This window comes from Triturus cristatus, chromosome 12 (genome assembly GCF_964204655.1).
Source record: "Triturus cristatus chromosome 12, aTriCri1.1, whole genome shotgun sequence".
Lineage (NCBI taxonomy): Eukaryota > Metazoa > Chordata > Amphibia > Caudata > Salamandridae > Triturus > Triturus cristatus.
The window spans coordinates 39984629-40002930 of record NC_140595.1 but is presented as its reverse complement, the minus strand read 5'-3'; the positions used below and the strand labels follow the sequence as shown (position 1 = coordinate 40002930).

The following is an 18302-nucleotide window of genomic DNA, read 5'->3' as shown; positions in this document are numbered from 1 at the left end:
TATGAACCCTCACGGCTTACAGATCTCTCCCGAAAACTTCTAAATATGAGGTACATTTATTAAATGTTGGTTTGTTCAGGTTGTGTGACTAGATTATTATCCAGGGCAGATTTATTCAGTTGTCTAAACCGCAGTTCTATTCATCTGTTTAAACCTCGATCATGCTGGCTGCCCGTTTATAATACTTAACCAGACTTGACATTCAGAGGCCACATTAGGCTCATTGATAGCCACCTCCATACATAATAATCTCTATGTCTCGTCTTTTTCTAACTTTTTCTAATCTTTTCTATTCTTTCTGTTTCCGATTAACTAGAAATATGTCTTTCTTTGTCTGATCCAGCTACAGCAATGAGCAATATTATAAATGAATTTGTAATCAAGTTTTAATTAAAAAAAAGGATTTTTTTGGATTTAATGAAAAATGTTTTAACTTGTCAACTTGGAGTCTTCATTATGTTCATTTATAATCTTTATGAATCGATGTTGTTTATTACTGACTATGACATTAATTTGATCATGGATTGTATGCACTTTTGTCTGTTAGGCATTTTTAGAAGCTTGATTCACGGAAGGAAGGACCCCAATTTCTTGTCCTGAAGAAGGTGGCTTTATTATTTGTCCCACCGAAACGCGTCGACGCCTGTTACCTAAGTTGTATTTGTCCTGGGACCAATTACCGAAAATTAGGATTTAGTAAGCTTAGAGGTACTGGTCCCAAGGGAACACAAACCAACAAGATTGAAGCACAAGTGAGGTGCCTTTACCATACTTTGTGTCCTTCCGATTAATTTGTGTGTTTTGTAATTGTGAGACATATAGCTGATTTTTAATGAAAATTGTGTTCATATACACATTAAGACATTTGGTTTTTTTATTAGGATTTTTTATTGTATAGATTTATTCTGTATGTGTCTATAATGTGCACTTTAATTTTAATTTTAAATTTGTTTTAATAAAACATGGATTAAATCACTTAATTTCCTTGATGAATTCTTTTTGTCTATTTACATTGCTGTGTCTCGGATCACTCTTGTGACACTTTCTTTGGAAAGATTGTTTTTCATTTATATCGACTTCCTCTGTGCACACTGTTAAGTAGCTTTACATTTCTTTATGTCTAGTAGCTTTGATGTGGTAGAAACCTTTTCTGACCTTAGCCTTTCTTTGACACGACACCTAAGTAGTGCCTCCACCATTGATGGATGAATAGTCCAAAGGGAAAACTTTTACTTTACACTGTATTACTAAAAAACAGGAAGATTCTTGCTTATGCAAATTAAGTTTTTTGGTATCGCACATGAGAACTGGAAAAATGCAGTAGCCATTATTGATTCTTAGATGCAGTGAAACAGTGAAGAACTAAAGGGGAAATTACAAAATCAAAAAATGTCCATAGTAAGAATAATGGCACCTTCTGGTGGGATATGGAGAAAAGGTTTGTTTGAGGAAAAACCAGTGCTATGATGGTAAAAAGAGACATGGGAAGGAGGGATTGAGTCCGGTTGGATTGCATTTGCAGTAAAAGAATGGCTACAAACCGACAGATACTGGGAGTCCTTCAGAGTTTGACCAAGCGGAAGTCCCACCATCTTCTAAGAGGAGGGAAAACCACTTGGTTTCTGAGAGTAGGACCTCAAATGCCATCACTGCTAGAATCTCTTGACCTGGTGGACCATACTTTTAGCACTACCATCTCTGATTTATTTCTTCCCAGGACAGCCATGCAAATATCCTGAGCATTTCCAACACATACCATTTGTCAGAATTGTAATCCATGCTCATGTCTGTGGCCCATCTCTTTGGCACCAATACTTTGGTGACAGCACCTCTGTGATCCACATAACTCCACTGAAATGTGTTGTCCTTGTAGGAGCCCTCCTCAGAAGAGTTCATTGCAAATATGACAGCAAAACGCTGACCAACTGAGAAGGCCACACTCACCCACTACCCACTGTACCACTTTCAAAGCCTACTGCATTGTCTACAAGATGGTCAAATGTGGCAAACCACCAGATATATCTTCTGATAAATAAAAAGACTGCTTAGCAAGCTTGACCTGTGCGTCATCAGACTTTAAGAGCAGGAACAGGAAGATTCAATGCCAGGCATTCACGATCTCTGATCAAAGGATCTGCAATGCCAACCCAGCCCTGATCGTTGGGTCACATTCCTTCTCCACATACGCAAGGAGTTAAAAACTCACCCCTTCAAGTAGCAGCCTGTATCAGCGTAAAATCCCAGTTGTCAAAGTCTCGAAGGGATCCCATTCTAACCGCTTCCCAATACAAGCGGCCACTTTTCTGACCTCCAGGCTCTCTCGGAAAGTAACTTTCCAGCACCATGACCTGTATTGTGTAAAGCTTGCCCTTCAGGCTTATCCCTGAACTCCATTCAGTCCTTCGCTACCTTTCCTCTACATTTTCCACTGATTCATCGAGTGTGTATCGAAGAACAAGAACAAAACGCCCCATTACCTTTCCTTATACAATCCTAATGGGTCCTTAAAGGTAGTCTATACACCCTCTTTATCACATATTGTCACATATGTGTATCACATTTATTAGAGCACCTAGGATGTTTCTCACTATACACCCACTGCGCTGTAATGAATACTAATTGTTTGTATATATAATGGATTTAAAGTAACCTTTTAGTACATAGAGACATTGGTGACATATTTTTGGTCTAGGGACCACTGTTCCTGATACATAAGCTTACCCAAGGTCTATGACGACACTCGGGTTCCCTTGTTACTCCTAACACCAGTACACGTTGAGCACAGTAACTACCAGAATGCAAAGAAAAAAGTTGGTGTGAATTTTTGGGCAAATCTGCAAAAGCCAATATTGTTCCACTTAGAAGTATACATTTAAAACAACAAATACAAGATGAAATCACTTCATGAGTAATTTATAGCTTAGTAGCTTATTGAGAACTGCTTCATAAAACAAACAGAAGCAAAATTGCCATGTTCAAAAACGAATACAGAAGATTTAACACAAATAATATTTACATACCGCCTCATGTCCCAGTGCAAATCTTAAATAATTAGCAACGGGCAAGTGTTATATTTTCTCTGAGAATGACAGCAATCACATACAAAATCAAACGAAAAGCAAACCGTTCTAAAATAATCCATTTTCAATCAACCAAGCATCATCTCTTGAACTCTCAACAGTCCGAGGTATATGTCTGCAGAGCTCATCCAGTCAAAGTTTTTTTGCATTCTGAGACTTGTGATTCCAATGTTATAACTGGATAAACAGGACTACATGTCCATGAATACAAGAACTGGATAAGCTACTCATTCATGGACCCAACAAGTGTGAGAGCTCTGCATTCCCTGAAGAAACTGATTTCTCTAGAATACTCAGTTTGGCTCATCCAGTCTAGATTTTTGCCATCCCTTCACAAACCTGTGAACTCTCCCGTATTTGGTTCTTACTTATAGTCACCCGCCGAACAAACAAAATGGCACCAAAGACTTTAATGGGGTCACACACTTTTCAAACCTATATCACCCTCCAAAATGTTTTTCATTTTCCATCCACTTTTATGGCATCACACTCTTTAATGCCTGACTTCACAGCATTTTAGAGCCAAGAATTTGACACGTGTGAATTAGGGGATGTGTAACCCTGTTTACCCCATTATAAGAACATGAATACAAGTCCCAGAATGCAAAGCAAAAACCTGGTCTGGATAAACTACTAGGGTTGCCACCTGTCCAAAAGAAAATTACTGGCCATTTGTTGTAGTTCTAAGAGTGTGCAAAGGCCTGGACATGATACTAAATAGGACTATAAATAAAATTGATTATACTAATTTGTAACATGACATTTATGTCTGTATTTACTTTATTTGTCAGGGATTATTAATGCAGCTTTGTTGTTTGAAGAATGTAGAGATGAGGACCAAAAATACAGGCTTTAGGTGATTTTACTTATTTTTTAACCAGCCTGGACATTAAAATAACCAGTTGTTCCAGTCAAACATTGGTCAGGTGATTATGCAGGGCCTGCACTGGCTGGGACACCGCTTGCCCACCACGTCGGGTGGTACCCCTGGTGAGCAGAGGCTCAGGGGCACATTGTTACCCTGGTTGGGAGGTGGACTCCGACCGCAAGAAGAGTTTAGTTTTCAGGCTGAGTTCCTGGAAGCACACTGCCTGCAACACTGGCCTGCCTGGCTCTAATATGGCCACTGGAGGAGTGTGGCTCAATGGTTAGAACGGCAGACCCTGAAGCAAAGTTCTGGTCAGGGACCAGGGTTCGATTCCCGCCTCGGCGGGGCTCGGGCTCAAATTCCTCGGACCTGTCTATTCTCGCCGCCTATTCTAATCACGGGCCCCACGCTGCAACTCTGGGCAATAGCTTGCTTAGCCTCCACACCGGCCCCAACAGCGCTAAGGATGCCTGGCTTCACCCTGGGGGTGCCCAGGAGTGGACACTTCACAGGAAAAGCCAGGAGGGGTTCCACAGCGGCATGAGTATCAGCGCCAGGAAACCGCAAAAAAGGCGACACTGCAAGGTGGCCGTCTGGTGACAGTGCGCTCTATAAGTACCTTGACATTTACATTTACACTGGTTGAGTCATTTTCAGGAAAAGAGCCACAACAAAACTTACCAACCAACAGGTCTGCTTGGGACCTTTCTCATGCTGTGGCCCCTTTACTCAGACTCCGGTGAGTGACCCTTTTTTGCCTGTGAGCAACTGGGTTTGGTGCACTGCTTACAACACCAGCCTGCCTGGCTTCATCATGGTCGTTGTTTGAGGCATTTTGAGCAAAAATAATCTGGAATACAGCGTTTTCTCTCAAACGAGATGTAAGGGGTGTAGTGGCCTGCAGGACACGTTCTAGTATTTAGCAGGAATCTGTATTCCCAGCCACTCCCTTGAGGGCTGGACACACTTACACCCCCACCAATCCATCAAGGGTGTCATGAGTGACTTGGCCCTGCCAATAAAAGGGCCCGGGTGCACGTGCTCATGGCCAGTTACTGTACCTTGCCACCTGGTGTCTGTGCCTGTTATTCTTGTCATGTGGGCCTAAGGCCCGACACCACATTGACGATGAGGCGGGTAGCTAATCCCGCATGGCTGCGGCTCGGCGAATGGCTGTGGCTCGGCGCTTCATCATCCATCATGGGGAGGAAATGAGCCAGAACTGTGACGGCCCCCTCACCCCGTCGTACTGTTTACGGCCACCCGTGACTGCGGAGAGGATTGAGCCCCTCCTGTCACCCGGTCATTGCCTCCTAGACCTTAGAGGATCAAGGTAGCCTGCCTGGAGGCTCACTCATGCCCATTGCCAGCACGACGGCCGAGGCCGTGCTGAGGAGGAAGGATGCCACCCAGTGCAAAAACCGGCATCACAGGGGAGGTCCCGGCAGATTCCCACATACTGCCGCCGCTGCAGCCCTGATGCCGGCCAGCCCGACAGCGGAAGGTCAGTGGACCACAAAGCAGACAGACATGAAGAGAACTGCCGCAGTTAGCGGTGCGCGAGAAGCACCTGGGCCTCTGACCCTTGGAGTACCCCGCCCATGCCCTGAGGCGTCCATAGGCTGTCCCGCCCACCATTTCTGCACCAAAAACAAAGGAAGAAGGGACACGACGTGACATGACTGCTAATAGCACCGACAGCAGCAGCCTGAGGCCCGAGCCGTTAGTGTCACCGGAGGACGTGGAGAATCTGCACAGCCTGAACGCTCCACTGCCCCGTTCTCAGCCCGTTCATAATAAGGGGCCGCAGCAGTATCGTAGCAAGGATCACCCCCTGCATCCTGGCTGCCGGGATCAAAAGAATAACGGAGCACCAACAGGCACTTACATCTGAACCCTCCCTAGTAGCGGGTCACAGACAACACAGCGCCGCAGCCTGGTGGGGCAGAAGTGCTCCGATTCACGGCCTCCCTGCTGCTGCACACGTGAAGTAGGTGTGGCGCCCCGGGCAGAAATCTGCAGCGTTGTAGCCTGAAGGAAGAGAGGAGCCTGCGCCCAGCCGCACCGCCCGAGCGTGATCCGGTCTCCACATTATGCCCCGTCAACTTCCTGGAAACGGCCAAAGTGCTTGCAGCGCCACCTGGCCGTCAAGAGCAACAGCTCATCTGCTCCCGAAGGAATGATGAGCACCAGCAATGGTTGGGTTGGGCCCCCCATGCGCCCACATCCCCGGATGCATGCCACAGAGGTAAAGCTGCCGCTGCCACCAGCATCAATGTCAGCGCCTCCTGGTGGTCAACATTACACACCAAATCCGCCTCTGCCTGCACATAAGCAGCGCCACGTGCCAGCACTGCACAGAGCCCTGCACCAGCTCCTCCAGCACCCGAGACCTGCACATTGCACACCGAATCAGCCTCTGTCCACACATAAGCAGCGCCACGTGCCAGCACTGCAGAGCCCTGCACCAGCTCCTTCAGCACCCAAGACCTGAAGCAATCAGGGCAAGCCACGGCGACCTTTCAGAGACTGCAGTGTCCCGCGGAGAACAGACGAGAGCACCGCGCCACCTAGCGGTCGCATGCCTGCACCGCACCTGGACACTTAAGCAACAAATGCCACAGGCCAGAGTGAAGGAGCCCCAGCACCCGAAAGCATGCAGCACCGATGTTCCTCTGAGGAGCTTGGTGAGGGAACACAGGTTCACTGAAACCCAAGTGACCATTACCATGAAGGAATGCCTTCCAACTACACCCTGGCCTCTCCAACGTATGCAAGCCGGCAGCATCAACTGCAACAGCCTCCTGAAAGTACCTGCATTACCACCTAGTGACAATGAGCGGTTCTGCAGAGAGTGAACTGTACCCCTACATTCTGCTCCACAGAAAGTGTCCGCATCCCCACCAAACACAGGAGAAGCTCCACGCAAGGTCCAGACAAGGCGATAAAGTCGGGGGTGGCCGCAAGGAACCCTTCAGATGGCCACAGGAAAGTCACAGCTGCCACAACTGCAGAGCTACCAGGAATCCAGGCACACAACAAGATATTGGAATAAGCTCCCTCCAATTTTGCGTACAATTCCAACACTTAGCATTTTTAGGAAACAGCTGAAAGCTTTTCTGTTCTAATTTGATATCCCCTTTTGCTTTCCTGGATCTTTCTATCCTCAGTACATCCTCCTAGTTAGCGCCTAGATGCCCCAGGGTGAGTTGAGCGCTCTATAAAATTACTTAACATAACCCACATGGCACAGCTAAAGACCCCAAGAAGTCCAAAGCACCCCAGGACACAGACTAACCGTTTGAGCCAGATGGCGACACTCACCGCAGCAGTAGCACAACTGTGGACACAACACTGCTGCGACACGCACTAGTAGCAGACCTGACACAGCCAGGACGGATGATGAGTGAACCACATGCCCCAATGGGCTACCTAGACTTTCAAAGGAGAAAGACTTTTGCACGTCACCAAAGGCCCCCTAGAAGCCAGAAGCGTCTCCAGCCCAGACTAGTGCTGAACAAACACAAGCCATAACGTCAAAGACGGCCACCTCCAGCAAGGGTGGAAGGCCAACCAGACAGCAACGTCTCAAGGTAGCTATCCCCACCAACAGCACAAGAAAAACTGGTGCAGTGGCTGCCCAACTGCACCACCAGAGAGGAGATTGCACTACTCACTCCTACAGGTGTACAAACACAACCACAAGCTACAACACAGGCACATCAACTGCCAGAAGAAAGCGCCCAAGAAGAAGACGGAGCGCACTAGGACGTAGGTGCGCAGAAGGCCACGCAGGTGAACCCGACACCACGGGCAGGATCCCCAGGAGATAGAGACATCTCCATAGAGAAGCACAGCAAATACATCTCTACTTCACCAGCAAAACACCGTAGTGGGCCGAAGACAACACCGAGTGTCCTCCCTCGCAAAGCCTCAAGACGGAGTCGCCGGTGACCCAAGGCAGGCAAGAGAGGAGTCACACACTCCACGTGGCAGGCCGCCACAGCAACATGTGATCCAACAACCGGCGACACGTGGCCGGACATCACGTTGCATAGCAAGCAAGGAGCACGTCACATGAAGTGGCCGATCCCACCAAGCAGGCCGGAAAGAAGGCAGAAGCAGGTGCCACGACGGCGCCGCCTCGAGGTCCAAGCTCAATGCCCTCAAAGGAAGAAGAGTGACAGCCCTGTCACACCGAAGAACCGGATGAACACAGGTGCGCTGAAAAAGATCAACAAGAGGAGAAGACCGAGGACTCGTACAGCAAGTCAAGAGCACACACAGAGACACCAGACAGCCACCAAGGCGGACCAATGTCCCTGGACACCGCTTCACGGGAGAACCAAACATCAGCCGCAGCAAGCGCAAACCGCGTCTCTCCCCAACTCTTCCCAGTGCAACCGTCTGTCCCCGAGCATCGGCAGTCTAAGTCAAATGGAATCCCTGCACCTGACAGCAGATGCCACGATCAGCATCGAGTGTCCTTCCTCACACCGTCTCAAGATGGAGTCGCCAGTGGCCCCAAGACAGGCAAGAGGAGAGTCGCACACTCCACTTGGCGTGCCGCTACCGAAGATCAACCTCAGCAAGGCAAAGACACATGGCTACTAAGTCCCTCCAGACATCCAACTCTCCCAGCAAGTCACACCACCTGTTATTCCGACTCACCATATGGCTGGCAACTGCCATCACGCCAGCCCTCATCACAGGCGTCAAGCAACACCATTCCCAGAGTACTGATGGACTGGAGTCCTACACCGTTGCCACACCAGCCGACAAAAGAAACCAAAGGCTACCTGCGAACCTGGCCTTCACCTGAACCATGGCAGCGAGAGCATGTCTTGGCCAAGACTCATCCACCCTTGAGGGTTGTGCGTGCGACTAAGTAACGGCTCCTCGGTGGTCTTGCAGCTGCCCCCAGTCGGCACACGAGCGGCCCCAGCGCAGCCCTCCTGCAGTCCCGTAGCAACCCCGACAACGGGCCTCCCCAGGCGGGATAGTGAGAAGACACATTGCCCCACCGACAGGTTATCGGTTACAGCCAAGCAGTTCAACAGAGACAGTCGATCAGGCAACACCTCTGTGAACTCTCACCCTAGACTCCATCCATGCTCATGACGCATCTCATTGTATGAATTGTATGGGTCTTGGGCCAAGGTCAGCGGAGACGACAATTCTCGCCTGGGTGCCTACTCTAACCATGGATCCCACTCAGCAACTCTGGACAACAGCTTGCTTAATCTCCACTTATGGCCCCATCAGCGCCGGGGATGCTTGTCTTCACCTTGGAGATGCCCAGTAGGGACCATCTCACAGGGAAAGCCAGGATGGGTTCCCCAGCGGTTTACAGTGCCGGGACGCCCCATTGCTGGGGCAGCTGTGCGCTTTACAAGTCTACAACATTTACATTTACATTGTATGAACTGTTAGAACTCACCACTGACCATCCTCGACGTCAGCAGAGTGGAGCCACGCAGGACTGTAGGACATGTCCTCATCAGTGAGCTAACAGTATGCAGCGGATGTCTCCAAGCCAACGGTCGTATCATGAACTCCGCAGGTTAACTACGAGTGCCCGCCGAGATGGTCCTGCTGCAGGCAGAGTCACCAGCCCATGTCTGACGTCTTCCCCCACCTGACTCGTAAGGCTGATGGACCCTGTGGTGTTTAGTTGACTGTTAATTGTCCCCACAGGTTGGAGTAATGTTTTGTTCTTCAATAAAGTTTGGGAGGAATGTAGTGTCCTGCAGGACACGTTCAAGTGTTTAGCAGGCATCTGTATTCCCAGCCTCTCCCTTGAGGGATGGACACACTTGCACCCCCACCCATCCATAACGGGTGTCACGAGTGACGTGGCCCTGCCAATAAAAGGGCCCGGGTGCACGTACTCGTGGCCAGTTACGGTACCTTACCACCTGGTGTCTGTGCCTGTTATTCTCATCATGTGGGCCTAAGGCCTGACACCACAACGGGGAGTACAGATGGACAAGCGGGCGCAGTGGCTTCATTTACCACCGAGCCCGCCCAAATCTTACTGAACCTACTAGGGTGCGCCCAACACTCGACTGCAATCTCTCGCTGCCTGCTTCTACTGTCTTTTGGACAAAAAACAGTGCATGAGTCTTGCTCGGGAGGCCTGGAGGTGTGCCTATCCTCTTTTTGCCTCCCCCCCCCCCATGGGAAATGGGTGGGGGGCTTCAGTTACCTTGGAGACAGCCCAAATACTACTAAACCTACTAAGGGGTGCCCAACACCCAAATGCAATCTCTCCCTGCCTGGCTCTGCTGGCCTTTGGCAAATATGCAGGACCAAAGTTATAACTGGGACATTGTGGGATCCTTCCTGGGGAGGCTGGGAGGGACGCCTACCCTCCACTTGCCCTACCGATTGACTGTCCCATCTTGGACTTGCAGGAGGTGTAATCATGGTGCAGACTCAGTGAGGGCAGCCAAACCCTAGCAGTGGTTATTTAAATCATTCCTTTTAACTTCCATATCGTACCGCCACCTAACATGACGGAGACATTCTTGGCCCCAGCTCCCCTCCATTGCGCCTGACAATGTCTGGCATCAATGCTTTTGAGATCAAATACCCTCGATTCTTTCCAAATAAGCAAAGAAAAACCTGAAACATAGGACTCTGAGAGACAATCCGGAAAACCTCTTTGCAGACCAATATCATTGCCAACGCAAAGGCACCCTCAAAACCGACCTGCTCTACACACACAACACTGACCTATGGATTAGGACCCTATGCAATTTTCTCCCATCCCCCTATCTTTCTAACATACACTTTGGTCGCAAGCTCAAATGCTTTTCTCCCTTTGGCCCCTTGGGCAACCTTGCTGTCTCCATCTACAACAACAAGAAAATCATGTTCCAAGCCAACAACACAATCCTGGCCACAGACTACCTTATTTATCCCACCCTCAAGTTCTCCAATTATCCTTTACGCTCCCCCTCTCAATTAATCTCTGACACCCTTCACCCACTCCCCACCCCTTATGGTCCACCCAGACAACCCCTCTCTCCGTGGACTTCCCTGCAGTCCGATATGCCCCCTCAACCCATTGCTCACAGCCAATACCAGACCGTGACCACCCCTCCCCACAAACCATCTCCGCACCGCCCATCTTCAACCTCCCATACACCAGAATCTCCCCCCTCTGGTCACCATCCCTACCCTCTTCTCCGCCCCACAGTCAACCCATATGCCTCCCTGCCCCTCCCCTCCCTCCTTCATCGCCCACTGCCATAACATCTCCTAACACCAGATACCAACAGCCCACATCTCCCCCAATCATAACGGATGAACATAACTGGCCTCTGCTCAACAAGCTCCTTTCCTCGTTCTCGCACCTTCTTGAAGAATCGACATCCTCTCATCGTCTCTTTCCCAACTCAATGTCTCTCTATCCTCCTCTTGCTGCTCCTTCCTTCGCCCCCACCAACCCCACATCCTTCTACATACTGAGAGACAACCATCTACCCAGACCCTATAGACATCTCAGAACTTTCCTGTCTCCTAGAGAGTTATGCAGCTTCAAGTTCCGCCCCCACCCTTTATTCCTCTATGAGGAGAGATGTGGTCCAGTGGCCAGAGCAGCTGACTCCGGAGCACAGAGTTCACGGTTCGATCCCCAGCACCGGTGGCAGCTCAGCTCAACATCATGTAACTCTGGCCAATAGCTCACTTAATCTCCCCGACGTCCCCCAGCATCTTGAAATCCTTAAGGGGTTGATATGTTCGTGCTTTACAAATACAAATAGGAATTCCAGCAGTGGGCTTCCCGATCCCCACCATTAACTCAGACCGCAGGCTATCTAACACACGCCATCCTGGTGTACGTTCTCCTCCTCTTAACTTGATACAAATCCCAACCTCCCTCCCTGAACAGCCTAGCCAGAAAGTCATCAGCTTCTCCCGGAACTGCATGGTACACAATTGTCGGTCTGCAGTCAAACACTGTCTATTGATATCAGCTCCGATCCTGGACCATAATCTTGATATCCTGATCCTCACCGAAACATGGCTCAATGACTCATCTAACCACGCTCTAGACCTTCTACCTGCTCCCAATGACTACATCTTACATAGAGACTGGGAAGATAGACGAGGCGGAGGTTTCGCACTCATTCACAGAAACTCACTGAGATGCAGGATCCTCTAAATAACTTGCTTTCAGTCTTTCAAATGCATGTTGGTGGAAATGCCCACATCCACTATTTACTACCCATCGGGTCATAACAATTCCTTCATCGAGGAATGCATGGATCTCTTCACCTCTCAACTGATCAGCTCAGACACCACGATCTTCCTTGGAGACTTCAACATCCACTGGGGACTCGAGGCTAACAGCCTGGTGGACATCTTTACAGCCTTTCTCAAAGACAGTGATCTCCAACAACACTGACTTAAACCCACACGACACAAAGGCACCATCCTTGACCTGATAATCTCCAATTCCCCCAATCTGCAGTCATATGACCCCATTCCAGTTGACTGGTCTGACCACATACAGATCCCATTCTCCCTTCCCGGTTCTTATATCAAAACTGACTGGCAACCCAAGAAAGAGAAAATATGGTTCAGGGACCCATCCAAACTTGACACAGAAGCCATGGCCACCATGGCCCTCCCTTCCCTAATCTTGATTACACCCCACCTTGATATTAATGAGGCCACCGACAAATACAACTCCTGCATGGAATCCCTTATCAACAAATTTGCACCCCTGAAGTGCAAAGAATCTAGACCAAAACCTTCCAATCCTTGGTTCTCAAAAGAACTTTACAAAGAACGAAAGCTTATCAGAAAGTGTTTGAAAGAATGGAGATGAGAACCCTCTCACCAGAGTATTAATAAGCATCGCATAGCGCGAAAACAGTACAAAGACCGAATCCTTAGAGTCAAATCCTCTCACATCACAGCACTTGTGAATTCTGCAAGGAACATACCAAAGCGCCTGTTCGAGGTTCAAGCACAAACTAAATATCCCTCCACAACTTCGACTCTTGAGCCATCAGTCGCCCGCTGCAAGAACTTTGTGGACTTCTTTGATAGAAAAGTCAGAGACATCCATATCTCACTACACACCAGTGAACCTCCAGAAACTGAGATTCTACAGTGCAAGTCACTTCATTCGTGGTTCTCTTTCTCCCCCATTTCCGAACAAGACCAACAGTGAACAATCTCCAAAGTTAAACCCTCGAACCACCTTCAGGACACCATTCCAGGGTCTATCAGCAAATCTCTTGCCACACACCTACTCTCACTATGGACCAACATGGTCAACTCCTCTCTTCAACAGGGCCTACTTCCAGAACGACTAAAAGTGGGTCAAGTCTCTCCTTTCTTGAAAAAACAACCTCTCGACCCAGAGAACATGAACTACTATGGCCCAGTCCCCACACTTCCATTTTTATGCAAAGTCATTGAAAGTTGTGTTGCTTCCCATCTCACTTCACACATAAAAATAACCTCCTAGATTCTCTCCCATCAGGTCCCCGCCAGGGCCACAGTACAGAAACTGAGATCCTACCAATAGTTGGCGACTCCCTTAAAATCTTCGACTCCGGGAACTCCTGCCTCTTGGTTCTCCTGGCCTTGTTTGCTGCATTCTATACTGTTAACCATCTGGACCTCCTTAGCAATCTTGAACAAAGCAGGAAATGTGGAGCACAGTCCTCAATTGTTTCTCCTCTTACCTAACCAACCGCTCCCGAATTGTGAAAATGGGCTACGCGTTCTCGAGAACGGTCAATGTACATCAAGGGGTCACTCAAGACTCATTCCTCTCTCCAACCCTTTTTAACCCCTACCAATGTGTGAATCTCAGAAATGGGATTCTCTTCCACCTCTAAACTACCGACACTCAAATATACATGAAAATCTCTTCCTCTGAAGACCTTGCCCGCCTTTCAATCACGCTCCTAAAGATTCAAAACTGGATGTCTAACCATCATCTAAAACTCACCCCAACTAAAACAGAATATCTTTTGATCTCAACTCTGAAAGCAAAACCCTCAGTACAGGAATGGATGGCTACGTTGCCATTGTCTACAGTGCTAGATCCCTTGGTATCACCCTTGACAATCATCTAAATCTCTACAGCCACATTACAGCCATGGCCAAAAGCCCACAACACTAACTTAGGCAGCTGTGGGGTGTCAGACAACTGATCCCAGAACAAGACCTCAAGACAGTGGTGCAGTCTCTTGTCCTCTCAAGACTAGAGTACCGAATTGCCCTTCTCTCAGGCATTCCCAAAGTTAATCTAGGCCCACAGAGCAACTCTACATCTCTACATACAGCAGTGTTCTTCATGCTAGGTCTCAAGAAATATGAAACTCCAATGGCTTCCAATTGAAGCTTGGCCCCATTCAATATCACCTGCATTACCCACATAGCACGGCACTCCTCTCTACACTCCTAAGTGATAAACTGAAAATCTCTGGAGCGAATAGAGGTTCCGGAAATGCCCAATCCTGCTCCTGGAACCCCCCACCTTCAGTCGAGAACGGTACGTGAGCCAGTCATTCTCTAATATCGTCACAAGAATATGGATCTCCTTACCGCCTTTCCTTCGTTTAACAACCTGCATAGTCACCTTCAAAAGGGACCTCAAGCTCCTCCTATTTGACTGACACCTGGGTTCCTCAACCTTGATCATACCCAAGTACTCTATCCAGGAGACGAACTACCTTCATTGTGTGTCCCCAGCATCTTAATCAAAGCTTGAACCGTGTACCTCCCTGTCCAACGACAGCATTTGTCCTGCTCACAGCTGATGCAGCGGAGTTTACCAACTCTATACACACACATACACATAACTCTCAGTTTTGGGCCCATATACATTCATACATTCAATGAGCTAGCAAATATCCAATGGTCATCAATTTTGATTTACCTTAGAGACCTGTTACACCAGTATCATTACCATTCCCTGTCTCCTTATGTAAATGTACTTTATCGATAGATCTAGTTGTAGATTAGAATAGGGAGGAAATAATAATACATTTAAATTGTAATTTTAAGAACCACAGACACTGTAGGAGTTTTAAAGATTTATCTGAATTAATAATTTTGTGAGTCAAATCAGAATACACATAGATACACCAAATTCTCCCTCAGGAAAAATAGTACAGTTAGCTTATAATCGATTCACATTAATTAAATTTTTGTGATGACAGTACCTGAGGAGAGAAAGAACAGAGAGCAAATACGGAGCATTACCCCACAGAACTATATTTACCTAGAATGGTGTGAGGACCTGGACATCTGAGTATCAAGGACTCAGGACAGGTTCAGGACCGGGAAGGTGACATCTTCTAGTGCAATGCCAGCGTTGCACCCCTCTCTGGTGCTACTCTCTCCGGCTCGGGCTCATCCGGACCCCTTCCTAAATGTGCTTCCTCCGTTCTTCCGCGATTCTTCCCTAGTGTTGGATTCTTCAATCAGCTTGCAGAAATTCGGGCAGCATCTCAGCATAGCATCAGCATCAAGTGGGTCAAGTGTGTCTAACTAACTAAATCTTACCTCGGTTATATCAATTCAAATGTATGATCCACCCCCAAATATTTCAATTCTATGTACACCCCTCAATTTGATTGGGCCAGGCAGTGGGGTGAGGACATCACACCATACTAAGTGCAATAACTTTCTTTAGTTCTATTGTCTGATTCCCCACCCCTTAATTTTAATACCCACAAGCTTTATTTCCACAAGCATTTCTTATGTGGATCGATAAATCTGTAATACAATGTTTCGGCTTCTTCCTTTCGCAGGTTCAAGAGATTAGCTTCCCATGTCCTTGCTGGGCACATGTTTTTGGCAGCGGTCCAATGGCATCATTGGTCTCAGGACAAGGATGCAATACGCATGCGTAGTTGTCGCAAAGGGATAGGGACGTCGGTCACCCTCCAAGGCCCAAATACGAGCTAATAATAAAGTCGGAGAAAAACATGTTAGAATACAAAATTAAATGAATTCACTGTATACCACTTACTTCTACTCTAACCCCATTTACTTAATATATCTTTTGCATTAATAGCTTAGTAAAATTTGGGTTAGTTTCAGCAGAGTATGTGCGTTAATGCAAGGATTTCGAGCAACCATATTAAAAGCTAATGCGCAGCTGCAAAGATTTCCCACCAAGCGACGGAGGCGTCATTACTACGTAGATGCAGTAGACGCATGCGCAGAAGAGTTCCCGCGTTTTTGGCGGCCATTTTTAGGACATTCGGGTTACTGGTTAGTAAAATACATAGAAAAGCTTCCCCTAGATACAATATGTAAACTGTGGTGCAACGTTAGTACTCACAAACATCTTGGTTATAGTATTACAGGTTATTCGAGAGGATTGCATACGAGCAAGTTCCTTTTTATACAAAACCTTGCTCCAGCACAGCTACTGATGCAAGTTGGAGTAGGGCACATTTTTCAAGGGCTTTGGAGAGAAGAGGGATGTTAGAGATGGGTCGGAGGTTATTTGGGTCGTTGGGATCTGTGTTAGAAATTTTGGGAATGGGTTTGATTTGACCCAGTTGGAGGGAGGCAGGAACACACCCTGTAGCCAGGGAGGAGTTAGTGATGGTGGTCCAGAAAGGGGCAATGATATGTTTTAGCTGTACCCTTGTATCATGCTACTGTTGTAAAGAGCTCTGATGCTTTGGGCCATGTCTACGCTATATAAAATTGCATAAAAAAATTAATTGACCTCTTAAATTTGTGGGGTCTCAAGCAACATCCAAAGTTCCACTATTTTGCACACTTTTTAATTTAAGAAATATAGTTTTTAAACCAGCATTAATTAACAAAACACAAAGTCCTAGTCCACAAAAAAAAACCCCATTGAAGGCAGGCACCTGTAGTCACCATGCTCATTACCATCCTTGTTGCAGTCACTGAGCAACTTCCTGTCTCAGAGGCAGGGAAAGAAGGTAAACAAGAGGCAGACCAAACCGCAGCCTATAGTAAGGGCGCGCCGAGGAGCCAATCAGAGCGCGGCTTTCAGCAAGGATCCAGGAAGTGGCTGGGAGCTCAGGCTCAGCAGCGGTGGGAGGTTTTGAGGCTCCTGGGCTGCAGCTCTGGGTGCAGGCGAGGGGCAGGGAGCCTGTGTGGGCTTCTTTACTTAAGCTCGTTTTAACAACTTTCGTCTTTCTGAGAGACCCTGCCGTCAGTGACGATTGATGTTCATGCTGTTTGTTTTTGCTATTTTATTTCCATTCCATCTTTGCATTTCTGAAAAATAACGGTTAATCTTAGGTGAGTCTTCTATTTAGCTGAATTTCTTGTCTGTGTGTTTTTGATATTTGCATTTCAGCCGTCGCTTATGTCTAAATGTGTCTGTGTGTCGCGTGTAGCCCTACGTCATAAATAACAACAACAACAAACACATTTTGCTCCATTTACATGTTCGGCTGAGGGTTCTACTTAAGGTGACACCTTGTCACCAAAGACTCAGTGCTCTAATCGTGGGCTTTTAGAGTTAAAAATTGTAGTTTTCTGGATTAATAGTTGAACTGGCTAAAGAAGAGCGAGCCACGACTACAACCCCCAGGATGCATCTGTCATTAAACGAAGAGCCAGGATTTGACATCCCTGTGGCATTAGTTTATCTGTTAACCTGGTTTTGTACTTGTCTCAATTTCCAAGCTCGACTAACCCAGAGCTAGTAAAGTAAGACTTAGTAAAATGCTTTATTCAAGGTGGAGCTTCAGTGAGATGGACGGTCTGATTGCCAACTGTAAGATTAAGCATGCAAGTAATAATTATCATAGGTTGTTTCTTTGGGTTTTGATTGGTGGGACTGCACTAGTCATTGGCTACAAAGCTGTCAATTGGCCCTCTGTCATGATTGAAAACTTACAGAGTAACTTATTTGCGCGCGAAGCACTTTGCATTGTGGTATTATTAGCACTTTGCCTTTTGGTATTACTAGCTTCACTTTAACATTATTGGCCTGGCTTCAAAATCCCAGTATACATATCGATCTTGACTAAAAAGCCAAACCTGGTTTGAGATGTCACACATGCTTTGGATAACTTAAGCGCTACATTTTAACCCTGATTAGAAGGGCAATCAAAAGGTGATGTCCAGCTGGCCTCCTCAGGAATTTGGCTCAGAACCTCAACTAGGATGCTGTGCACGCCTGAGAACTCAGCTGGCTTTAGCCCTGAATATTACTGAGAATCAAGAACTTGTTATTTTGTTAGGGCTTACTGCATTTCTTCATACCACATCACAGTATGATCCAGTTTTGCCTTGAATTCTAGTTTAAGAATGTTCTAAAACATTTTATAATAACTACTCGGGAAAATGTAACCATTTAAAAAAAAAAAAAAAAGTCA

General features: G+C 47.2%; 1 protein-coding gene across 2 annotated transcripts in view; it reads left to right on the top strand.

The window, feature by feature from the left end:
- Positions 1–16953: 16953 nt before the first annotated feature.
- Positions 16954–18302, top strand: part of FKBP8 (FKBP prolyl isomerase 8) — a 52082-nt gene continuing 50733 nt past the window's right edge. Inside the window, exon 1 of one of the 2 annotated variants that reach the window (XM_085638958.1) lies at positions 16954–17217. The gene's annotated coding sequence lies outside the window, so the exon portion shown is untranslated. The remainder of the gene's footprint in view (positions 17218–18302) is intronic. The other variant, XM_085638960.1, reaches the window with a different exon arrangement.